At 45.2% G+C, this 26,853-nt stretch overlaps 1 protein-coding gene across 1 annotated transcript in view; it reads left to right on the top strand.

Annotated features, from left to right (window-relative positions):
- The window catches only part of usp43a (ubiquitin specific peptidase 43a), a 494,804-nt gene that overhangs the window by 158,573 nt on the left and 309,378 nt on the right, over positions 1 to 26,853 (top strand). The window lies entirely within an intron of this gene.

Here is a 26,853-nt window from a genome sequence, read left to right as displayed (position 1 = left end):
TGCTTGTGCAAATGCAGGTAATATGCAATATATATATATATAATGCAGTATATATATCAGTACTACATTACATATATCTATAGGTGATACTATATATGTATGTAATACACTACATACATTTTGTCTGTATATTTACTTAATTTAAATTTGGATTGGATATCTTTCTTGTGCTTTGGATTATTAAGTGGATTTCTCACACAAGTATATTTGGCACAGTTTGACAGGATCATCACCAGCTCCTCTCCCAGTGGGTTGGTGCTGTGTCAACAGCTTTTTAAAATCAGTAATTACTTTTACAGGTACCAGCAATCCTTAAACCCTCAGAGACACAATATTTTGAAAGGCTGCATGCTTTTGCAGGAGTATTTTTATGAATTTTAAGATGCTGTTGGAAGATGCAGTTGTTCAACTCTAATAAAGCAGTTTGGAGAAGCCGTGGAGCATTTTGAATGTGCTTTTTGTCCTATTTTATTTTTAGATTTGAAATTGTGTTAACAAAAGCTGCAGCATGCAGCAGGGAGAAACTGCGGGGGGTTGGGGGGAATGATAAAAGACACAACTGACGATAAATATCATGGTATACGCAACTGATGAAACAGCAGGAGCAAACTTAAGTTCCTAACATTTAACAGTCGCATAGATTAAACAAATCAACACTAACTGTAAAAGACCACACAAATTAATGATACATTTGTGCCTGAAAGCTTAGTATTGATGCAAGCTGTTTTGGCTTCATGATGACGTAAAGGTTGTGATTGAAATGCAATGTCTAGACCCAGTTATTTGTCAGGGGAGAGTCAATGATCAGGCAGGGGATGAGGCCAGCCCATTGCACTGGGGGTGTGCTGACACCTACGACCCTGGTTTGCCTAAGCCTGGGTAGAGTAAAGGATTGGCGAGGCCGATGAGGTTAAACAAAGGCTTTGCCTGATGCAATTTTTCAAGATGTGGAGATGCCGGCATTGGACTGGGGTAAACACAGTAAGAAGTTTAACACCAGGTTAAAGTCCAACAGGTTTATTTGGTAGTAAATGCCACTAGCTTTTGGAGCGCTGCTCCTTCGTCAGGTGGAGTGGAGATCCCCTCACACAGTAAGAAGTTTAACAATACCAGGTTAAAGTCCAACAGGTTTATTTGGAAGCAAAAGCCACAAGCTTTCGGAGCCCCAAGCCCCTTCAGGTGAGTGGGAATTCTGTTCACAAACAGGGCATATAAAGAGACAAACTCAATTTACATGAATAATGGTTGGAATGCGAATACTTAGAGCTAACCAAGTCTTTAAGATATAGACAATGTGAGTGGAGAGAGCATCAAGACAGGCTAAAGAGATGTGTATTGTCTCCAGACAGTGAGACTCTGCAGGTCCAGGCAAGCTGTGGGGGTTACAGACAAGATCCCCTCACAAACAGGGCATACAGAGACACAAACTCAATTTACAGAATAATGATTGGAATGCAGTCTTTATAGATAATCAGGTCTTAAAGGTACAAACAATGTGAGTGGAGAGAGCATTAAGCACAGTTAAAGAGATGTGTATTGTCTCCAGACAGGACAACCAGTGAGATTCTGCAAGTCCAGGCAAGCTGTGGGGTTACAGATAGTGTTACATGAACCCAAGATCCCGGTTGAGGCCGTCCTCATATGTGCGGAACTTGGCTATCAGTTTCTGCTCAGCGACTCTGCGCTGTCGTGTGTCATGAAGGCTGCCTTGGAGAATGCTTACGTGAAGATCAGAGGTCAAATGCCCGTGACCGCTGAAGTGCTCCCCAACAGGAAGAGAACACTCTTGCCTGGTGATTGTCGAGCGGTGTTCATTCATCCGTTGTCGTAGCGTCTGCATGGTTTCCCCAATGTACCATGCCTTGGGACACCCTTTCCTGCAGCGTATCAGGTAGACAACGTTGGCCGAGTTGCAAGAGTAGGTACTGTGTACCTGGTAGATGGTATTCTCATGTGAGATGATGGCATCTGTGTCCATGATCCGGCACGTCTTGCAGAGGTTGCTGTGGCAGGGTTGTGTGGTGTCGTGGTCACTGTTCTCCTGAAGGCTGGGTAGTTTGCTGCGGACAATGGTCTGTTTGAGGTTGCGCGGTTGTTTGAAGGCAAAAAGTGGGGGTGTGGGGATGGCCTTGGCGAGATGTTCATCTTCATCAATGACATGTTGAAGGCTCCGGAGGAGATGCCGTAGCTTCTCCGCTCCGGGGAAGTACTGGATGATGAAGGGTACTCTGTCCACCGTGTCCTGTGTTTGCCTTCTGAGGAGGTCGGTGCGGTTTTTCGCAGTGGCGCGTCGGAACTGTCATTGATGAAGACTAACATCTCGCCAAGGCCATCCCCAGAGTCTGTAAATTGAGTTTGTCTCTCTGTATGCCCTGTTTGTGAGCAGATCTCCACTCCACCTGACGAAGGGGCAGCGCTCCAAAAGCTAGTGGCATTTGTTACTAAATAAACCTGTTGGACTTTAACCTGGTGTCGTTAAACTTCTTACTGCAATTTTTCAAAGCAGTCTTGGCCTTTTGGCTAAGATGAAGTGTTCGATCAAGCCCGGGATGGGATGCAATGCCTCATCCTGTCAGCAAGGAACTTGCTTGATCCAGCCGAAGATGGGATGAAATGCCTCATCTTGTCAGCTTGGATCTTGTTTGTCCCTCATGTGGGGACCATGATTGGACATCATTTCAGTTGGCTTTTTTGATTAGAATTAAAGCACCGAAAGGTTTAAAAAAAACTGACTCTGCAGTGGAGCAAGGCTGCCTCTTCTCTCACATTGTGGAAGTGGAGTCAAACTGCCTCCTCCCCTCCCCCTCCACTTCATTCTATTGGGTCACCAGTGAGTCCAAAGTTAAACTGCAAGTGTGAAGTTTCTCACCAGTGCTATCAATATGATCCAAACCACTCACCCGTGAGACTTGGTGGTGAGAATCTTCACAATGACTATTCAATATTCAGAACTACTTATTGACAGAAGTGACTGGTTCACAGCTTGCTGGACCAGGAATCTGCCACAGGGATGGACCTGTTTATGATTGTCAAGCTTCACTCCATCAAGGAAGAAGACATATTTACATAAGATGTGGAATCTATGCTCTTAAGGAGAAAAATGTATAAACAATGGTATGAAGACTTTTTTTTAAAAAAAGAGTTCCTCAGACCTCCCACTCCCTAGCACATTGGTGAAATAGAAGAAGACAAACCGATCATTGCGGAACATTACCATTCCTGCAACCTCCAAAGAAACTCAGGTCACTGGGAATATAGGAACACTCAATCCGTTTCCTCCTTGTGCATAATGCAAAATTTACAGTTAGAATCATAGAATCCCTACAGTGCAGAAGGAGGCCATTTGACCCATCGAGTCTGCACCAACCACAATCTCACTCAGACCTTATCACCGTAACCCCTCATATTTACCCAACTAATCCCCCGGACACGAGGGTTAATTTAGCATGGCCAGTCAACCTAACCCACACTCTTTGGACTGTGGGAGGAAACCGGATCACCCGGAGGAAACCCATGCAGACACAGGGAGAATGTGCAAACTCCACACAGTCACCCGAGGCTGGAATTGAGCCCGGTTCCCTGGCGCTGTGGGGCAGCGGTGCTAACCTCTGTGTCACCACGCTGCCCCATTGCAAAATTTCTAAATTAAAATTACAAAATTTACAATTTTAAGAATTTATAGGATGTGGGCATCACTGGCTAGACCAGCGTTTGTTGCCCATCCGTAGGTGCTCTTCAGAAGGTGGTGGTGAGCTGCCTCTTTGAACCGCTGCTGTCCATGCAACATATAAACATTTGGCTTGATGAAGAAATGGTTTGGCCCAAACAGTCCACGCCGAGACTTACTCTCCGCACGAGCATTCATCCTCAATCTCATATCCTTTTAATCCTTTTTCCGACTACCTGCTTAACCTTTTCTGAAACAGTAGTGTGGTCTTTGGAGATCCTTCATTAATAAATTGAGCTTGAGACTGGCGCAGATAACGTAATTCTCTCTCAGTTGCATAATGCAGGCCTGCCCTTCTCTGCTGAGCAAAGCGATCAAGTCATGTGCATTGTTAATAACATTAAAATGCTTAATTCTGGAATCCAGCGGGATACTGAAAGAAGATATAGTGCAGTGCGCTTGGTTCAATGACAATGTCTCGATGGACTTGACACTCTGAAATATCAATATTTAATAACCTGGGACAGAGAAATGAATCCAAAAGATGTGTGCTGATTCATCTGTATTCTTGCAAATCTCATCAGTCCTGGAACTTTTTGATGTTCAGTGTGGGTCTGATGAAGAAGTTTTACTTGTTCCTCCCATAGGTATTTGCTGGTTGATTGGTTGTTGAAGAATAAGCATATTCTATTCCTAATCCAGAGTTGTATCGTCAACATCTGTCAGCCTTTTCCCTCAGAGCTCGCCAGCTGTGTCAAAACCAATAGGTGAGAAGTTGTAAAAATCAACTCTTCCTCAACCAAACCATTCAAAAAAAAAGCTTCTACCTGCAAACCTAACTCGAGGCTTCTGGAAATGGTGAATGTAGAACTTATCTTTAAAGGAATATGTACCTTGTAGGAAAGCGTTATCCTCCAGCATTTGAAGCAAATCATTGCGCCACTGGAAAGCCCGAGATTTGGGAAGGTTAGGTGGACTGTCTCAAAAACCGACCAACCTAGAGGGATGTAAAGTGGAAGGATTTGTGTTGCCAAGCTCACCAATCAAGCAGAATGCAATGTGCCTTTGTCCACGTGGGGATTAATGAGTCTTCCCTCCATGAAAAGATGCATAGACAGTGCCGAAGGAGGCCATTTGGCAATTGAGTCTTCATCGACTGTCTGACAGAGTATCTTACCCGGGCCCCTCCCCTGTCCTATCCTCGTAACCCCACACATTTTCCATGGCTAATCCATCTAACCTGGACATCTCTAAGGGGCAATTTAACATGGTCAGTCCACCTGACCTGCACATCTTTGGACTGTCTCAGGGAGGAATCCGGAGCACCCGGATTAAACTGCACAGACGCGGGGAGAATGTGTAAACTCCACACAGAAATTCATCCAAGGCCGGAATTGAACCCGGGCCCCTGGCACTGTGGGGGAGCAGTGCTTGCCACTGTGCCGTCCTAACAAATGAAATAAAACTGAGGAGATTAAATTTAGAAATCAGTGCAGGCTGCTGACAAAGGCAACTGATTGGTCCTTTGTTTGTCCTGTGGCTGCTGTGTGAGCTGTTGAATTTCTGACCCATCTCCAAAGTGACGGCATGGGGGAGCTGCTGAGGGAAGCAACAATTTGAAAGAAGGAGGGGCTGATTCTCCCAAAAAAATTCTAAGTGCCGAATTTGCGTGAAAACTGGAGTAACTCCTGTCAATTTTTTTTTTAGCGTGATCTTCAGAATGAAACACCCTCACTCTGAGCATTGCAGAGTGCACTAGCGAGATTCACGATGAAAATCAGTGGGCGGGACCTTTCACCCTGGAGAGGCCGGCAGCATAGCACTGAGTGGGTCACTACCCAAGTGGCGATCTGTCAGCGCCGGGATCAGCACGTGCGCAGTGCCCTTCACCACCCCCCCCCCCCCTCTCCCGGATTGCTGGCCAGCCCCACGACCCTGCATTGTTGCCCCTTCACCCCCCCCCCCCCCCCCCACCCCCCCGACACCTGGATGGCCAGTTCCAATCACTCCCTGCCTATAGTCCTTTTGCAGAGTAGCAGCAGGACCCCCCCCCCCCCCCAGTCCTGCCCCCTTGGCCCTGCCCGATGCTGGTGGGCAGTGCCAAGGTGCCCCTTTGCTCCTTGGACAGTGCCAAGGGGCCAGGCTGGCACTCCCTGGGGGCAACCCCCCTTACACCCGACCACCTGGGCGGACCTCAGTGGTCTCTGGCCTCTCCAGCGGAGTCGGCCGCCTGATCCCTGTGGGGACAGGAGTAAACCCTGCTGGTGTCTACCACTCCTGGCAGCGGGGGCAGGGTGGAGGGGGGGGGGAGACGCCAGCGGACCCAGAGACTTCAGTCCAGGACCCGCTAATAAAATTCAAATCAGGATTTAAATCAGCTCAGTGCCGATTTCCGGCACAGAGCTGATTACTCCAAAAAACCTGGAGCCATGGCGTCCAGTGGGGAGCCCGTTAAAATACCTCCACTGACATCTTGTGGCTGGTTGCACTGCTAGAGCAATGCAGTGGGCTGGGAGAATCACCCCCAGAGTGTAGAGTAGGGAACTTTTATACAGTCAGTGTTGTAAAGCAGAGGGGGAATGGGGATGGCAGGTCCTTACAGCTCAGCAGGGAAGGAGGAGGAGGCAGTTGCCATGGCTTTCCTAAAGAGTAGTTTTTGCCCTCAAATATCAAAACCTTAAGTCAGTCCAATGATACAAAAGTCCCGAAACCACAGTAGTCTCTGATAGAATCATAGATTCCCATCGAGTTTGCACTGACGGTCCAACAGAGCATTGTACCCAGGCCCTATCCCCTTAACCCGACATATTTACCCCGCTAATTCCCCTAATTTATACATCTCGGGACACGAAAGGACAATTTAGCATGGCCAATCCACCTTATCTGCACATCTTTGGACTGTGGGAGGAAACTGGAGCACCCGGAGGAAACCCACGCAGACACGGGGAGAACTTGCAAACTCCATCCAAGGCTGGAATTGAACTCAGGTCCCTGGCACTGTGAGGCAGCAGTGCTAACAATTGTACCACCAAGCTGCTATCTGCTGGAGTACATTCAGTACAATGATTCTCATCAAGCCAGAGGTCAATGATTTGGATACGCTTGGCTGTTGTAGTTCTGGGATTTTGTCTCAGAATTTTGTAGTGCTTTTCTTTCATATCTTCACCTTCAAGAGGCCGGCAGCATAGCACTGAGTGGGTCACTACCCAAGTGGCGATCTGTCATATTTGGTTCATCACCTATCTCTGTGTAGTCATTACGCTCAAATCCTTCCCATATGTTTATAAATGCTGTTGGCAGAGTAGATGTACATAATTCTAAAAGTGCTGTTGTTAGGATCTACTTAAAGCAATGCCTGTTTGATTAGGATCAGAATAGTTGGAGACAGTCCAATGAGTCAGGGGCTTTATAATTAGTAACCACAGCGATTAGTGGAATTACTATTCTGCAGGTGGGACAGAAGTAGGTGCTATGTTAGGTGACATTTTCATTTTAATAGCTTAAAATTATTTTTGGAGTACCAGCAAGTACAGTTTTAATTAGCAGGATAGAGTGGTTTAATTAAATACAAAATTTTAAGTTCCCACTTAATTGCTCAACTTTGATCTTCTAACTTACTGTGAGCAATGCCGCAGGAGATATCACTGTTTAATAATGGCATACAATCCAATAACATTACATTTGTGGTGGCTATTTCCTCCCACAATCCAAAGATGTCCAAAGAAAGAAACTTAAGCAAGGAGTAAGAAGAGCTAAAAGGGGTCATGAAAAAGCATTGGTCAGCAGGATTAAGGAAAATCCCAAGGCTTTTTAACACATATATTAAGAGCAAGAGGATTGGCCCACTCAAGGACAAGGGAGGGAATCTATGTGTGGAGCCAGAGGAAATGGGCGAGGTATTAAATGAGTACTTTGCGTCAGTATTCACCAAAGAGAAGGACTTGGTGGATGATGAGTCTGGGGAAAGGATGTGTAGATAGTTTGAGGCATGTTGAGATCAAAAAGGAGGAGGTATTGGGGTTCTTGAGAAACATTAAGGTAGACAAGTCCTCAGGGCCTGATGGGATATACCCCAGAATACTGAGAGAGGCAAGGGAGGAAATTGCTGGGGCCTTTAGAGAAATCTTTGTATCCTCACTGGCTACAGGGGAGGTCATGATGTGGAGATGTTGGCGTTGGACTGGGGTAAACACAGTAAGAAGTCTAACAACACCAGGTTGAAGTCCAACAGGACAGCTCGTGAAAGCTCGTGAGCTGTCCTGTCTGGAGGCAATACACATCTCTTTAACCTATGCTTAATGCTCTCTCCACTCACATTGTCTGTACCTTTAAGACTTGATTAGCTGTATTAGCATTGATTAGCTTGATTAGCATTCCAATCATTATTCTGTAAATTAAGTTTGTGTCTCTGTATCCCCTGTTTGTGAGCACATCTCCCACTCCACCTGACGAAGGAGCAGCACGCTCCAAAAGCTAGTGGCATTTTCTGCCAAATAAACCTGTTGGACTTTAACCTGGTGTTGTTAGACTTCTTACTGTGTTTACAGCGGAGGTCCCAGAGGATTGGAGAATAGCCAATGTTGTTCCTTTGTTTGAGAAGGGGAGCAAGAATAATCCAGGTAATTACAGGCCGGTGAGCCTTACATCAGTGGTAGGGAAATTATTGGAGAGGATTCTTCGAGACAGGATTTATTCCCACTTGGAAATAAGTGGACGTATTAGTGAGAGGCAACACGGTTTTGTGAAGGGGAGGTCGTGTCTCACGAACTTAATCGAGTTTTTCGAGGAAGTGACGAAGATGATTGATGAGGGTAGGGCAGTGGATGTTGTCTACATGGACTTCAGTAAGGCCTTTGACAAGGTCCCTCATGGCAGACTGGTGCAGAAGGTGAGGTCGCATGGGATCAGAGGTGAGCTGGCAAGGTGGATACAAAACTGGCTCGGTCAAAGAAGACAGAGGGTAGCAGTGGAAAGGTGCGTTTCTGAATGGAGGGCTGTGACAAGTGGTGTTCCTCAGGGATCAGTGCTGGGATCTTTGCTGTTTGTAATATATATAAATGATTTGGAGGAAAATGTAACTGGATTGATAAATAAGTTTGCGGACGACACAAAGGTTGGTGGATTTGCAGATAGCGATGAGGACCATCAGAGGATACAGCAGGATAAAGATCAGTTGGAGACTTGGGCGGAGAGATGGCAGATGGAGTTTAATCCGGACAAATGTGAGGTAATGCATTTTGGAAGGCCTAATACAGATAGGAAATATACAGTAACTGGCAGAACCCTTAAGAGTATTGATAGGTAAAGGGATCTGGGTGTACAGGTACACAGGTCACTGAAAGTGGCAATGCAGGTGGGGAAGGTAGTCAAGAAGGCATACGGCTTGCTTGTCTTCATCGGCCGGGGCATTGAGTTTAAAAATTGGCAAGTCATGTTGACGCTTTATAGAACCTTAGCACTTGGAATATAGTGTTCAATTCTGGTTGCCACACTACCAGAAGGATGTGGAAGCTTTGGAGAGGGTACAGAAAAGATTTACCAGGATGTTGCCTGGTATGGAGGGCATTAGCTTTGAGGAGAGGTTGGAGAAACTTGGTTTGTTCTCACTGGAACGACGGAGGTTGAGGGGCGACCTGATAGAAGTCTACAAGATTATGAGAGGCATGGATAGAGTGGATAGTCAGAAGCTTTTTCCCAGGGCAGAAGAGTCAATTACTAGGGGGCATAGGTTTAAGGTGCGAGGGGCAAGGTTTAAAAGAGATGTACGAGGCAGAATTTTTACACAGAGGGTGGTGGGTGCCTGGAACTCGTTGCCGGGGGAGGTAGTGGAAGCGGATACGGTAGTGACTTTTAAGAGGCGTCTTGACAAGTACATGAATGAGATGGGAATAGAGGGATATGGTCCCCGAAAGCGTAGGGGGTTTTAGTTAAGTCGGGCAGCATGGTCAGTGCAGGCTTGGAGGGCCGAAGGGCCTGTTCCTGTGCTGTAAGTTTCTTTGTTCTTTGTTCTTTATTTTGAATACAGGCTTCTTTCTCACTTACCCAGGTCAAGTTCAGCAAAGCATTCAACAACAGCAACTTGTATTTACCTAGTGCCATTGGGGAGGCTATTGTTGCTGGACTAGTGATCCAGGGTAACGCTCTGGGAGGCCTCGGTTCGAATCCCACCATGACTGATGGTATAATTTGAATTCAATAAAAAATCTGCTGATGAAACCATTGTCATAAAAACCCATCTGGTTCACGTATGTACTTTAGTAATCTGCTGTTCTTACCTGATGGCATACACGTGACTCCTGACACACAGCAATGTGGTTGACTCTTAAAATGGCCGAGGAATGGGCAATAAATGCTAGCCCACTCAGTGACGTCCGCATCCCATGAATAAAAAAATATATAACACACCAAGCTGTTTCAAGAGCATTATCAAGCAAACCTTAACCGCAAGTCATATATGTAAACAGATGACCAAAAGCCTAGATTTTAAGGCGGTTCTTCAGGAGAGAAGAGAGGTAAAGAGGAGTTACAGAGTTTTGTACTGAGGCAGCTGAAGGTTGTTAATGGTGGACCAAAAAAAATTGGCAATTCAGAAACACTAAGGAACAGCGGAAGATGAATTTTCTGGATGATAGTATCTACTGTGATTCATCTGGTTGGGGATTATGTTGTAAAAACATGTACACACTATCAGTACAGAGGTAATAACTGAGAATAATGGTAAGGTAGCAAGTGTCCCCACTCTATTAAAACCTAGAGCTATTGCACCATTCGCTGTTCTAACACAATCTTTCCCAGATCCTATGGAGCTCTTTTCCTTTCTGCTAAATCTTCGAGGATATAACTAATTCAGTCTCGAGTATTTCAGGCAAATTGTGCAAAATATTGTTACTTTTATAGATCTTGCATTCCAATAACTATGCTTTTTCAAGATTTAGGGTCCGATTTTACCATTGCGTCGTGCCAAAACGGGCGCAACGACGATTTAAGTGCATTTGCATGCATTTAAATTGAATTAATGAACTCCCCGCCCAACTTTATCAGCATTTCCCCCTTTACCACCGCGTTTGCCAATCCGGAACCACGCCGTAATGGACCTGCTGAATAAAAGTCTGAGTCGGGCACTCCAGCTTCTGAAGAGCGTGTTCAGTGTTTCCAAAAGCTCTCTACTCAGATCAGTGGTGGAAGGGGAGGAGGGAGGTGGGTCAGATCATTCTCTGGTTGGAGAAGGGAGGAGGGGAGTGAGGCCAGATCGTTGTCTGGCTGTGGGGGGGGGGGGCGGGGAAGAGGTGGTTCAGATGTATCTCTGGTGGAGGGGGGGGCGGCGGAGGGCAGACCGTTGTCTGGTGGGGGGAGGGCTGATCGTTGCCTGGTGGGGAGGGAGGAGGAGGCGGGTCAGATGTTCCTCTGGAGGGGAGGGGGAGTGAGGCCAGACCATTCTTTGGGGGGGGGGGGAGAGGGAGTGAGGCCAGATCGTTGTCTGTGGGGGGAGGGGGAGGAGGGAGGCGGGTAAGATGTATCTCTGGTGGGGGGGCAGATGGATCTCTGTTGGGGGGTGTAGATGGATCTCTGGTGGGGGGACAGGGGGGTCTGCTGCCACTCTGCGGGCGATCGGTGGGGGGGAGGGGGGCAGGGATGGCGATTCGTCTGGGTAGTGGGGCAGGTATGGACAAGGGGGACAGTGATGTGTGTGGGTAGTGGGGGGTGGTGGATAAAGGGGGCAGTGGTGTGTGTGTGTGTACTATGGCTCCCGCTTTTCGCTCACGGGCCGCTTTCTGAGGCCCAGGAGCGATCCGACATGGTTTTCAAACTGTGCATGCGCAGTCCAGAGCTCTGATCGTTTCAGCTGCGCTAAACCCCGCCCACACTGTGAATGGGACTGGGGATGGCTGAGTGCGTATGGGGGCGCCTGAAAGCACATTTCTAAGTCGGATCTGCATTACGCCCAGATTCAGCACTTGGAATGAAAATGGTAAAATCGGGCCCTGAGAGTTTTTGAGGCCTCAATTTTTAACTTCCAACTCCTTCCACCACTGGTTTGATTTCCCACCCAAAATTCCAATGGAATGGAGTACCTACCCACTCTTGCCCTGATCACAATTTTCATATCTGACAATGTGAGTAGCACAGTGGTTAGCACTGCTGCCTCAGCGCCAGGGACCCAGGTTCAATTCCGGCCTTGGGTCACTGTCTGTCTGGAGTTTGCATGTTCTCCCCGTGTCCGCGTGGGTTTCCTCAGGGTGCTCCGGTTTCCTCCCACAGTCCAAAGATGTGCAGGTTAGGTGGATTACCTATGGTAAATTGCTTCTTAATGTCCAAAGATATGTAGGTTAAGGGGGGATTAACAGGGTAAATTTGTGGGATTACAGGGATTGGGCCTGGGTGTTGACTCAATGAACCAAATGGCGGCCTCCTGCGCTGTCTGGATTCTATATCTATCAAAGTTTCTTGCTTTTCGTTTTTAAAAATCTGAACTCGGGACAAAACAGCACCTAAAAGTGAGGCAGCCAACCCCTAATTTAGGAAGACTTTAAATTGCATTTCATTGATCTTTCTAATTCGGATTACGGGAGGCTCAAGGTTTCCATTGTTAAATCCAGTTTTTATTGACAGGCAGATAGACTAAGAGACCAAGGTGGCCTTTCAAGTCTGCTGACGGCCTGTAGACAGAACAGCTTTTGCACCAGGGATGGATAGCTCATAAACATGAGGCTTCTAGAATACAAATTTTAAAAATATCAATATAAAAGCCTTTTACACTCCGATTCACGTTGAATAGATTCAGTTTGCAAACTTGTGTAAAATGGTGCTTAATTAATCCTTGAGCGAGTCCAGTACAAAATTTCCCTTGTGTCCACATTCTGCATTACTGCCTTTGCCCTTTATACCCACCTACTGCCTTATAAAGTATTTTGTTCATGTCCCAAGAGCACTATAATCTATCTCTTTTCAACATGCAGAAAATGTGATTCAGAAGATCAAAGCTTGGAAATATATGTTCACGATGACAATGGCTATTCATGCGGCAGAAAGAATCTTCCAGTAGCAAGCAATAATAAACAAAAAAAAACTTCACAAAGTAAATCCAAAGTCAAGGTTTAATGAAGACCCTTCATTACACAACCGCTTGGGCCACGCCCTGGACCACAAAAGCTCCTCCCCAATCTCCATCTGCTTCCTATTTCTGCTGGGTCAGCTAATCAGTTGACCACAGCATGTTGCCAGAGGTTACTTTACAACAATGGCTCCTTCTCTATTGCTCCCTCAGTTTATGGCTCTGCTTCAGTTTGGTCTGCTTCTCCTGCTGGAGTTTCTATTCAGTTTAAGTTGCCCGACAATGGTGCTGCATTGCGTTGATAGGCTGACGATGTTTATAGCTTGCCGTTACTGTAACAAAATGTCCCAAGGTGCATGTCCCAATAGCATCTGCCTCCACCGCACTTGCAGGCAGTGTGTACCGGATCCGAGTCATTTGCTGGTTAAAAGTGTTATTCCTCACGTTGCCGCCTATGGGTGTCGGATGAGTAACTGAAAACTCCGGGCAGGATTTTCCGGCCCTTCCCGCCAGCGTGGTTCTTGTCCGGCTGAAGGTGACTGGCTGCAACGGGTTCCCCAGCAGCAGGATGGGCAAGTCACACAAAGCGTCATATAACGCGCTGGGACCAGCAGATTCCGCTGGTGGCTAATAAGACCATAAGGAACAGGAGTGGGCCGTTCAGCCCTTTGAGCCCGCTCCGTCATTTAATAATATAATGGCTGATCTAGCACTCAAAGTCCACTTTCCTGCCTTAAGTCTGTAATCCTTAATTCCCCTACTGATTGAAAAGCTATAGATCTCAGCATTGGAAACGTTCATGACTTGGCCTCCACAGCTTCCTGGGGTAAAGATTCACCACTCTTTTGGAGAATAAATTCTTCCTCAAATCAATTTTAAATGAACACCCCCTTGCCCTCTTTTTAGCAGTCGATTTAGCTCAGTTGGCTGAACAGCTGGTTTGTGATGCAAAGCAACGCCAACAGCACGGGTTCAATTCCCATACCAGCTGAAGTTATTCGTGAAGGCCTTCTCAGCCTTGCCCCTCGCCTGAGGTGTGGTGGCCCTCAGGTCAAATCGCCACCAGTCAGCACTCCCCCTCAAAGGAGAGAGCAGACTATAGTCATCTGGGACTATGGCGACTTTACTTTGAGGCGGCATGGTGGTACAGTGGGTAGCACTGCTACCTTACAGCGCCAGGGGCCCGGGTTCAATTCCAGGATGACTATCCGTGTGGAGTTTGCACATTCTCCCTGTGTCTGCGTGGGTTTCCTCCAGGTGCTCCGGTTTCCTCCCACAGTCCAAAGATGTGCCGGTTAAGTGGATTGGCCATGCTAAATTGTCCCTTGGTGTCCCCAGATGTGTAGGTTAGGGGGATTCGCGAGATAAATATGTGGGGCTGCTCTGTCAAAGGATCGGTGCAGACTCGATGGGCTGAATATCCTCCTTCTGCACTGTAGTGATTATTATGATTGTACTCTGCGACTATGTCCCCTGGTCCTATCCTCTCCCATAAGTGGAAACATCCTTCCTACATTTACCCTTAAGAATCTTTACACCAATGAATGCCTTTGTCTTTTGACTAATTTTTCTGATTTATGTGTCAAATGAAGTCCTGGTGTGATCACGCTGTATTATTTGGATAAGATTCCTGATTTTCCTATAGATTTTCCTGTTAAATTACTTGGTAAGAATTGCATGGAGTTAAACAGGAAATTTTCCCTGCTCTAATAGGCAAGAGACATAAACGAAAGAGTAAGATTGAATTTCAAACTTGGCAGGAAGGATATTGTTCACTGTATTTTTACTTATTAAGTTACTATTTGTAGCATGGTTTATTCAGAGAGAGATTCACTTTACTGACAATAGCCCTATTATTACAATTGGCTTGGCAACAAGAGGTACACAACCTCAGCTTTGCAACTTGCCGTATTTGAACCTGATGCCCAACCAATTTATTGAGCTACACCCACAAAACCCTCATCATTTGACTTACTTTTAGATTTTTTCCAATTTTTTTGTTGCAGATTTCAAATTGAAACCACTGCTTCCATTTTTCCAGGTACTGGTAATGTATCTGCGCTTGTCATTTACACCTCCTCTCGACCCATCTTTTGGGCAGAATCCTCCTGTCCTTCCCGTCGACGGGATCTTCCAGTCCCACCGAAGTCAACCCCGACTGCAGGTCCCCCATTGGTGGCACAGGCCAGGAATGTAAATCAACCTCGCTGGGGGATCCCACTGCCAACCAATGGCGAACCGCCTCCGCCATGGGAAAGCCCACTGAAGATATCCATCCCTTTGTTTCTTTACTAGATCTATTACCGTCTGCTTCTGCCTTTCACCATCATCCTTCTTCATGGGCAGCAAGGTGGTACAGTGGTTAACTCTGCTGTCTGTCAATACTGAGAGTCCGGCATTCGATTCCTGGCTTGGCTCACTGTCTGCATGTTCTCCCTGTGTCTGCATGGGTTTCCTCCAGGTGCTCCGGTTTCTTCCCACAGTCCGAAAGACTGGTTAGGTGCATTGGCCATGCTAAATTCTCCCTCAGTGCACCCCAACAGGTGCTGGAGTGTGGCAACTGGGGGATTTTCACAGTAACTTCATTGCAGTGTTATTATAAGCCTACTCGTAACAGTAATGAATAAAGGAACTTTAAATTTTAAACTTCCCTCCCTCTGCCCCAGCTTGCCTTTTCCCCGCCTCTGTATTTGATTAAAACCCATTATATCTACAAAATCTTCCTGTTCTGATGACAGGTTAGGAAGCTGAAATGTTGATCTTTCTCCCTCCAGAGATGTTGTCAGTTCTGAGTATTTCCAGCATTATATTTTGCATTAATATTTCATCTTTCCAACATATTATTATTTTATAACTCCTGCATCCTCAGACTTTTGCCTTTGCCTTCATTTCTTACTAGTCCCCTTGTGTAACCTTAAATAGGATCATCAGTTTCATAGAATCATAAAATCCTGACAGTGCAGGAAGAGGCCATTCGACCTGCCAGGTCTGCACTGACTCTCTGACTGAGCATCTTACCAAGGCCCCTCCCCATTGCCCTATCCCCATAACACTGCGCATTTACCATGGCTAATCCACCTAACCTAGACATCTTTGGGCACAAAGGGGCAATTTAGCATGGCCAGTCCACCTAACCTGCACATCTTTGGACTGTGGGAGGAAACTGAAACACCCAGAGGAAACCCAAGCAGACACAGGGAGAGCGTGCAAACTCCACACAGTCACTTGAAGCTAGTATTGAACCCGGGTCACTGGCACTATGAGGCAGCAGTGCTAACCACTATTTAACCGTGCTGCCCTTATTATGGGATGTATTCTGTTTCTTTTCACTTTGCTTACCCCCCCCCCCCCCCCCCCAAAATGAGATGTCATGTGATGTGCTGTGCCTCTGATTCAAAGTGAGACCCAATTGATGGTTCTTTCACTCCAAGTGAGAAAAGTGGCACGTCAGTGCTCCAAAATGATTCATCCTCTGAGGGTTGAAGATAAATAAAACTCTGATCAAGCCGTTTTACACCTTTCAACGTCCATGCGCCTCCTTTGCATCTAGCAGTGTCTTGTTCATAGCCCAGATGTATGGCTTTTGTCTTCGAACACAAGACGAGTCAAAGATAATTTTTGATGTCTTCCCTCCAGCATCTGAACTTGCCCTTGATAAAATCCAGCTGCATTTTTATCTCTGCTCTCTCATCTGACACATTATTTCAGATAATTAATGCTCCTTCGGTCAATTCCACCCTAGTCCCTTTCATCAATTTTAATTCATGCTCTGTCTTTCTCTTGTGGGTTAATTTGCAGAAGTATTCTGGGCTTGCTTCACAGAAAGAAAAGGACAATTTTTATCTATATTTATATGCTGCCTTTCACAACATCAGGATGCCTGGAAAAAAGCAAATTACTGCCGATGCTGGAATTTGAAACCAAAAGAGAAAATGCTGGAAAATCTCAGCAGGTCTGGCAGCATCTGTATGGAGAGAAAAGAGCTGACGTTGCGAGTCCAGAGATGACCCTTTGTCCAGCTTTGACAAAGAGTCATCTGGACTCGAAACGTCAGTTCTTTTCTCCCCTCACAGATGCTGCCAGACCTGCTGAGATTTTCCAACATTTTCTCTTTTGGTTTCAGGATGCCTGGAAGTGCTTTACAACCAATGAAGTACATTTGAGGGATTGCTGTTATATAGTTGGAAATGTGACAACAATGTCACACAACCAGCAGTGAAATGAATAATCAGTTTATCTATTTCAGGTGTTGGTGTTGGCCAGATTTGCAGAATTAGCAGAAGTAACCTGCTGTTCTGCAAGATCTGAGAGGGCAATTTAATTTCTCATCTGAAGGATGGCACCTCCTACAGTGCAGCACTCCCTCAGAGTGTAAGAGAGAGGTCGCACCTTTTTTTCCAGGTGGGTTCGCAGAACTAAAACCAAAGCAAAAGACTGCGGATGCTGGAGATTGGAACTGAAGACTGAAAAAGTGTTGGAAAAACTCATCAGGTCTGGCAGCATCTGTAGAGAGAGAAACAGAGTTGAACTTTCGAATCCAGTATGACTTTTCGTCAAAGTGTGGCTCTCCACACTCATTGGCACATCCAGTATTGGTCATCAACTTCACTCAGCTTTCGCTTGTGGCTGCAAGTAGTTGTTATGAGACCAATATAAGATACAATGGTCTAGAAGGTCGGTCAGCACCAATTTGGGAAATACCGAGGGCTCGACAAGACACAGAAGGCATCCTAGTCACCCACTGCATCCGGATTTATCTCCAAGCATTGAGCCTCCTCTTGCTATTGGACCAACATCAGTCAGGATGAGAGACTGAAGCTGATGATGCACAGCTCTCCCCCACTATAGGGCGGCACGGTAGCACAGTGGTTAGCACTGCTGCTTCACCGCTCCCGGGACCTGGGTTCGATTCCCGGCTTAGGTCACTGTCTGTGTGGAGTTTGCACATTCTCCTCGTGTCTGCGTGGGTTTCCTCCGGGTGCTCCGGTTTCCTCCCACATTCCAAAGATGTGTGGGTTAGGTTGATTGGCCAGGCTTAAATGGCCCCTTAGTGTTCTGAGATGTGTAGGTTAGGGGGATTAGTGGGTGAAGTATGTCAGGATATGGGGATAGGGCCTGGGTGGGATTGTGGTCAGTGCAGACTCGATGGGCCGAATGGCCTCTTTCTGTACTGTAGGGTTTCTATGATAATCCAATTCTAGCGCAAGTCATATTCATCAATGTTCTACCAACTGTCATCCGCCATCTCTCTGCCACAAGTCCTGTGGAGAATGGATGAACGATATAGCAGCAGGTATGGACTCACTAGGATTCACTTTGCTGTCATGAACCATCTTATCAGTCAGTTGACATGCGTTCCCTGGTAATGATTGTCTGATGGTTTTTAAACACTCCCTGCAGGCAAGCAACACTCCTCAGTTTGTATGTCCCTACTGTGACCAACCCTGAAGAAGGTGAGGATAAATTCTAGAATGACTTTTCTTCCTTGATTGCTACTGCTAAAGTCAGACAAGCTAATCCTTCTTGATGACCTCAACATGAGTTGGTGCAGATCACCAAACATGGGAAGTGGTCTTTGAGGGGGGGGGGGGGAAATCAGTTTTTCTTTCTTCTTTCCTGGAATGTGGGCATTACTCACTGGCCAACATTTGTAGCCTGTCCCTAATTATCCTTGAACTTAGTGGCTTGCTAGGCCATCTTAGAGGGTGGTTAAGCAGGAATCACGTTGCTGTGGATTTGGAGCAAGTAGACGGAGTAAGGATCGTAGATTCTCTTCCTTAAAGCACATTAGTGAACCAGATGTTTTTTTAACAGCAATCAATAATTACTGAGACCAGGGCTAGCTTCATGTTCCAGATTTATTAATTGGATTTAAATTCCACCAGCTGCCATTTGAACCCATGTTCTCGGAGCCTGAGCCTCTGGATTACTAGTCCAGAGAGATTCATCATGCCACCACAGCAATGATGTCCATTGCTGAAGACTTGTGCTGAGCTTGTGTTCTTAATCAACACCACAGTTCTCCATCTCTCTAGTTGTAAAAAGGTATTTTGGATGAATCCCCATTCTCATTGATTGTGAATGGGGAATTTTCGCAGTAACTTAATTGCAATGTTAATATAAGCCTACTTGTGACACTCTTAAATAAAATAAATTACCAGACAGAGGGACAGATAGGATGTGCATGTACCGAAAGCCATGCATGACTCTGACTGCTGGAATGTCAATGCCGTATCATTTTAAAGCTAAACAGCAAGATCTATCTTTGTGGATGCTCCCAGGAAATGAAGCAGCTCAATGTCCTAAACTCCAACAGGCAGACATGAAGGAATTTCTCTGAGAAACTTGGCAGTTGCCTGCATACAGTGAAAATGGACACTCTCAATCACTGGGGATGATTGGACAACCGTCAGCAATGTAGTGTACACCACTGCCCTAGAGACGCTTGTAAGCATCAAGATTGGTTCAGTGAAAACAATCCAGTAACTGCTGAAGGTTTAGCTCAATAACAAGTCATCACTGTTCAAGTGCAGGTTTGTCTAAAGCGATCTCAGACTCTTGACAGAATCTAAAAACGGGTGAACTTCAGTCATATGCAGACCATAAAGACTGGAAGAGAATCCATGATGCTCTGAAATCTGTCTATGGGCCGTAGTCTACTTGTTTATCACCAATCCTTGATGCCAAAAGATCAATATTGCTCACAGAAAAAGCCTGAATTCCAGAAAGATGGGCAGAACGCCATAACCATATCCTCATTCGGCCTTCATCTGTTGAAGAAGAAACAATCAACAGGCTACTTACTGCAGGTTACCATCAACTGCTCTCCATGACCCCATGCTGGCTGTTAGAAATGACAAATGTAATCAAACTCCTATCCAGTGGCAAAGCTCCCGGAGCTAATGCCGTTCCAGCTGCGGTATGAAAGTCTGGAGGTCACTGCTTGGTTAAGAAACTCACTGAATTCTTTCAGACTGTGTGGGAACAAGGGATCATGCCACAAGAATAGAGAGATGACTCCATCATCCACATGCACAAGCAGAAAATAACTCTCCAATCTTGTGACAATGGTAGAGTAATCTCACCGCTCTCCATAACTGGCAGTATGCCTCTGAACTACTTGGCGCAAGATCTGGACCAGGACCAAGATCTGCTGCCAGAGAGTCAGTGTGGATCAGAAAATTCCAGGGGCTACTGGTAAGGTGTTTTCAGCTAGCTAGCTCCACAAGCAGTGCCAAGCATTGGATCTCTCTACATGGACCTCTCTACACCATGTGTCTTGACCTGACCCAAGACCTTTGCGACAGTCAGTTATGAAGGCCTTTGGAAGGCAAAAGAGAAAGTCAGCCACCTGATAAGTTCATCACAATGGTTTAACTGTTCCATGACCATATGTTAACGGGTGTCCTGAGTGCTGTGGGTCTTCTGATCCATACCCAGTCACCAACAACCTTGGAGGGGGATTTTCTGATATATTAAAAGTTTAAAGTATAGCTTTCCTACTAAAATAGTGTATAATCAATGTAGCTTTTAGTTTGTTACAGTAAGTCTTAAAATATGAAACCTTATCACGTGATTCTTCTGTCATTCCCTGGATGTTTGAATTAAAAGAAAAAGTTATCAGTCCCTACGGGATCATAATAGTGTCATAACTTAGAAAAACCCAGGCTTTTGAAATTATAATGCAGGGCAATTGCATTTGAGCTTTTAACGTTAGTCTAAATGCTAACCCAGTTAACCTAAGTGAGATAACATTGTTAAAATAGCAAAGAATGCAGTTTCAGACAAACGTGTTAAACATATTGTTACTTCACAGTGTAATTTCAGGGGCAAAATTACTGGCTGTCACTTTGCTATGTATTTGTGGAACTAAATCCTACTTGGATGTATATTGAAAGCCAATGAAGTCTCCGTTCGTGACATGAGCTGACTGCTTGTCTTGCTCAACAAGGCTCCTTATGCCTCTGATATTTGTAATAATCCCAGATGTCTGACCTCTATATTTTTGTGGCCCATGGTAATGGTGTTAACCAGTAAAACTTCGCCTTCCCTTGTAATTATATTTTCAGCTTTTCCTGACTTCAACCTTGCATTCGAGAGTGACAATCCATCTTTCCCGACAGGTGTCCTCCCTAATTGCCAGGTAGTGGCTGACAAACATTCTTCCATTATAATTTCACTGCGGAATGAATTTCAAATGTTAAGAGAAGCAAAAATTGCAGATTTCAGACAGGCCTAGATAGTTGAACAGCAATTGATAGTCAAACTCTGCCTTAGTATCTAAATACGCGCGGAGTGCTTTACATTGTGTGGGCTGTATATGCTAATTAATGCGAAGTACATTCATTTGAGTAAGAAAGGTACCAATTGACCAGCTGAACATGCCACGTGTTTTCAAAGAAGAATCCAGGCCGATCCTTTTCCTTAAGATGGAGCAAGAGCATCTTGTACCTCAATGAATTTTGGTTAAATTCCAGGATGTTTGTGGAGGAACTATCACCATGTCATCAAATCGGGCAGGAAGAAAAATTAAGATTTTTTTTGAGGTGGGGCAATCAGAATTGGGGTGGGGGTAGAAAGGGCACAGAAAATCAGAGCAGCATTTTGCATTGCAGTGTTGGGGCCTTGAACGTGGACTAAAAAACCTACCATTTGGCTGAGATCAAGCGTCAGGTCAAGTCCAAGATGCCTTATCTTGTCAGCTTGGATCTTATTTGTCTCTCTTGTGGGGGCCATGTTTTAATTCAACTGGAATTTGAATTTGGTTTTTGGAGCAAGCAAGGAATGGATTTGGGTTTGCCCAGTCCAATCAGAACATTGGCTTTGTAACTTTAAGGGTGGAATAAAAAAATGAAAAAAGCACGTGAAATCACCACGGGATACCTCCCCAGCTGCACGATGTGTGCATCAACAAGATCCAGGCAGCAGTGGAGACATTTTGAATGGACGCGCATCACGAGTGCCTATGAAGTTTCAAATTGTTCCTTCAATCAGCTTGAGGAATTCCGAGGTTAAACTTGAGGAGTAAAGTATGGCTATTGTCTGCAAGCTCATCTGGACACTCCTAATCAGCTTGAAATAGAGAAAAAAATGTTTCAGAGCCCTGGACATTTGTTTTATAATTTAGTTCTACATTCAGTATATAGAAAGTTGGATGCTTATTCAGATGGAAGAAAACTATTCTGTAGAAAGGCTTAAAGTTTATTTGTTAGTGTCACAAGTAGGTTTACATTAATACTGTAATGAAGCTACTGTGAAAATCCCCAAGTCACCACACTCCGACACCTGTTTGGGTACACTGAGAGAGAATTTAGCATGGCCAATGCACCTAACCAGCATGTCTTTCAGATTTTGGGAGGAAACCGGAGCACCCTGAGGAAAGCCACGCAGGCACAGAGCGAATGTGCAGACTCTGCACAGACAGTGACCCAAGTCCAAAGATGTGCGGGTTAGGTTGATTGGCCATGCTAAATTGACCCTAGTGTCAGGGGGATTAGCAGGGTAAATATGTGGGGTTACGGGAATAGGGCCTGGGTGGGATTGTGGTCGGTGCAGACTCGATGGGCCGAATGGCCTCCATCTGCAATGTAGGGATTCTATGGTTAGGACTCAAACCTGGGACCCTGGTACTGTGAGGCAGCAGTGCTAGCCACTGTACTGAAATGTTAACTCTGTTCCTTTCTTCACAGATGCTGCCAGACCCACTGAGTTTATTGAGCATTTTCTGTTTTGATTTCGGATTTCCAGTCTCCACAGTATCTTATGTATCATATATGGAAGAGAACCTGTTCAGTTGGATCCTTATAATTATCCATTTTCATTCCAGAGATATTCTGGGGTATTCACCTAAAATTCTCTGGTTCAACAACAATGCGATCAATCACCTCCGTGTGCTTTTAAAAAAAATTGTACTGCTGACTTGCTTTGTCCATGGTGATACCTCAGTTCCCAACAATCAATTTGTTCCAGAAAAAGCTGTCAGTGAGTTGAATCGTTGTATACATGAGCAGGCAATTCTCCAAACTGTTTCTCTACTGGGGCAAGCAAATCAGAAGCTTCACTCTACAATTCTTTTTAACATTCTTGTTAGTTTAGCTTTGACATGAGATGAACTTTCAAATGAGTGTAATATGGTGGTTAAACTTGCTTGTTGAGTTGAACTTCCTAGTTTAGGATTAGATAACAAACCGTACAAGTTCAAGGAGGCGAGGTGTGAGTTATAACAGCTCAGGTGTGTTGATCTGGGACAGCAATTACTAAATTGATGGACACAGCAGGATATATTTAACACCCAAGTTATAACTCTAATCTGCAGTGTTTTGGCTAAGAGCAAGTGTCAGATCAAGGTGGGGTGCAATGCCTTATCTGGTCATCTTCGATCTTGTTTCTTCCTCTTGTGGGTCCATGAATTGGATTCAATTGGAATTTGAATTTGGTTTTTGGAGCAAGCAAGGAATGGATTTGATCTGTACAACTTCCATATTTTGTTCTAAAAAATTAAGAGTTAATATAAGTTATGTCATTAAATGTCGAGGATTGCAAAGGCTGAGAGATTCTGAAATAATCCATCTCGCAGTTTCATACATTTGGTGTAAACTTGCCCCTCGGTATGGCTTTAGTGACCCAGACAACCCCTGTGGGAGAGATGGTGCATCAGGATGTTGACGGTGGGTCAGTTGGAAGCATTCTCACTCCTGAGTCAGAAGGCCATTTCCAGGACTTGACATTCCAGCACAGCACTGAGGGAGTGCTACATTGTCAGAGGTACCATCTTTCTTGATCAGACCCTAGGCTGCAGCTGTCTCCTCGGGTGGATGTAAATGATCCCATGGTACCATTTTAAAGAAGAGTAGGAGAGTCACCTTGGTGTCCTGGCCATTATTCATCCCTTAATCGACATCACAGAAGCAGACTTTTACATCGCCGTGCGAGGGAGCATGCCGTGTGCAAATTGACCATCATATTTCCTGTACCACAGCAGAGACTATGGGGGGGGGGGGGGGGGGGAGGGGAGGGGGGGGTGAAATTTTCTCTTCCCGCCCACCAGAGACTACCGGGGTGGAGGGGTGGAGCCATGCAAAAGTCTGTTGACCTCGGGCGGGATTTTCCGGTTTTGGGGTGAGTGTGGCTGAAAAATCCCGCCCTACATTTCAAAATGTACTTAATTAGCTGCAGAGTGCTTTGAGACATTGGTTGTGAACAGTGCTATATAAATGCAAGTTTTTCTTTTGCCTTTACAGCGATAATGTGGAATGGAGAAAGCAGGAGGTAGTAAATAATTAAGTAAGGAATTTCCTTTGAATCCCTTCTGTAACTTGGCCGGTGAGGGCGAGTCCTTAGTGATGCATTCAAGTTCTCGTACACCCTTCCGGCAACATTACAGTGGACGAATAGACCTGTTCAGACAAAATTGGACCTTCAGCAAATGCATAATGTACAACACAGTGAATATTTGTTCATAGAACTTGGGGGAAATTAAAATATTGTATCATACATTAGGACTTCTGGTACAGGATTTATTTTATATTTCTTGGCAAGATAGTTTCCAGAATGTTGCCTGTTCCATGTTATTCAATTCACTATATTGTATTGTAGTAAATTGTTAAACTCTCAAAAGTCATGCTGTGTGTTTTGGAGAAAGAATCATAGAATCCTAAAGTGCAGGAGGAGGCTATTCGGCCCATTGAGTCTGCACCGACCACAATCCCACCCTGGCCGTTTCCCTATAACTCCCTGCATTTACCTGAGCTAGCCCCTCCTGATACTGAGGGGCAGTGTATTGTATTTGATATGTGAGATTTTTCATGTTTTATTCCAGTCACAAAGATATTCCCTGAACAAATGATTCAATATAGAGGAGTGAGCACAGCGGTGTAGATGGAAACTTGCGCTGTTTATTAATTTGGACAGAATGAAAGATAAAATACTTAGGGGAGTGCTTTCATGCTGCTGAAACATCCCAAAATGACTTGTTCCATGAGCAACAATTGGGGCGGATAATCATTAAAGTTTGTTTTATGGTGGCGGTTGAAATGCTGTTTGGGACAGCAAATAGAACTCACTGTCTTCCGAAGAATGAAAGAATTGCGAATGTCCACCTGCACGGTCAGGTAGGATCCTAGTTTAACATCTCACCCAAAGGACAAGACATCCAACAATGGAGCACTTGCTCCATACTACAGTTGAATATTGCAGGAGAGTGAACGCAAGTTCTAACGTAAATTTCAATAATTACAAATCAGAAATCTAAGTGGAGCCCACTGTATCCGATAAGTTCCAGAATAAAATTGTCCTTTGTTGAGCATTTCAAACAAGACAATGACAAATGGCTGCTTGGAAAGTATGGGTTTTTCCTGGCATCCGGAAGTTGTGCTTAAATAAAGCCCACAACACACAGATCTATTTTTAGACATTTACTTTAACACTTCTGTTTTGGCAGATTTACTAAACCTTTCTGACCTCACTGAAAGATGGGTTAATCTTCCAGAATGTCACATCTATGTTATCTATCTGTCTTGGCAGTTAAGTACATTTGTCAAGAGAGGGTTTTACATGCCACGCACATTAACAATTGCAGCTTTGCAGGAAGGAACCAGACATGTTTACTGCTGCAATGTTATTTCTTTCCAATTTCCTTCATTTTGACCTTTTGATGAGATATGGTTCCACAGATGCCAATCACTCTTCAGTACCTTGTTCATATTCCTGCACTTATGTTATTGATGAGTGTTGGCTATTTAACCATGGGAACACTGCAATTAATCTTGATCCTATCATAGATCATAGATAGGGCGGCACGGTAGCACAGTGGTTAGCACTACTGCTTCACAGCTCCAGGGACCTGGGTTCGATTCCCGGCTTGGGTCACAGTCTGTGTGGAGTTTGCACATTCTCCTCGTGTCTGCGTGGGTTTCCTCCGGGTGCCCCGGTTTCCTCCCACAGTCCAAAGATGTGCTGGTTAGGTTGATTGGCCATGCTAAAATTGCCCTGAGAGTCCTGAGATGCGTAGGTTAGAGGGATTAGTGGGTAAATATGTAGGGGTAGGGCCTGGGTGGGACTGTGGTCGGTGCAGACTCGATGGGCCGAATGGCCTCTTCCTGTGCTGTAGGATTTCTATGATTCTAGACTAGAATGGCACAGGGGGCTATCTGGCCTCATTGAGTCTACACCAGTTGTTTTGAAGAGCAGTCCGATTAGCCTGCTTCCTTTACTCTTTCCCAGTAATCCAGCAGATTTTTCTTCAAGTGTTTATTTAATTCATCTTTTGAGAAGTACTAATTAACCGTTGCTATCACCCTATTGGGCAATGCATTATCGATCCTAACCACTCTCTGTGCAAACAAAGGTTATCCTCACGTGATCTCTGGTTCTGTTGCCAGTCGCCTATCCATGCTCAATGTCTACACCAGCGTTGTATCTGGTCTGGTTGGGCCTGGCCGTGGGGGAGATGGAGGGCTTGCCTGTGGGTGGTGAGCATCCCATGAGGAGGTAGTCAGGGGTTGGGGACGGACCTTGGGTTGTTAATTGGGGTTGGTATGGAGTGGGAGGAGTCCCCTGGTGGGTCGTGTGCATGTGTGTGGGGGTGGGGGGAGTCTTGTGGGGGTTCAATCTGGGACCGTACAATAATTACCCGGAAGTTAGAAGAGAGTTTACCTCTTCTAATATTTTCTGGGTAACTATTGGTGTAACCCTGCCAGAACCATCTGAAGTTTATGATTTAAATCACATTTTCAGATGGTTGACAGCACAGGGCAATTATCCAGGGGAAGTTTGCACATCTGGGCAGTTATCACGTCAAGCTTTCTTGAGAAGTTCCAAGAGGGGTTCATGCCTAAGCGCATCTTTGGGGTACCCTCCAATATGACGCCCAATATAAGATATGAGAAATTGTAGATTTGATGGAGAACGTATCTATTTTTGGTATTCTAGTTAAGACAGCTGTTTGAATTAATAAGATTGCTTGGTTTATTTTAGCTGCTCATCAATAATGTGTGTTGAGAACGAGTGACAATGCACATTAGGTAACAATACATGAAGCCTTAGATTTGACCTACATTTTGAGTTATTTCTTGGACAGTGTTTATAGCACAAGGCTTGCTAAAAGAGCTTTACTTTGCCGTATTCATGCTTTCCC

This window comes from Mustelus asterias, chromosome 12 (genome assembly GCF_964213995.1).
Source record: "Mustelus asterias chromosome 12, sMusAst1.hap1.1, whole genome shotgun sequence".
In the NCBI taxonomy this organism is placed as follows: Eukaryota; Metazoa; Chordata; class Chondrichthyes; order Carcharhiniformes; family Triakidae; genus Mustelus; species Mustelus asterias.
This window is presented reverse-complemented; position numbering and strand designations above follow the sequence as displayed.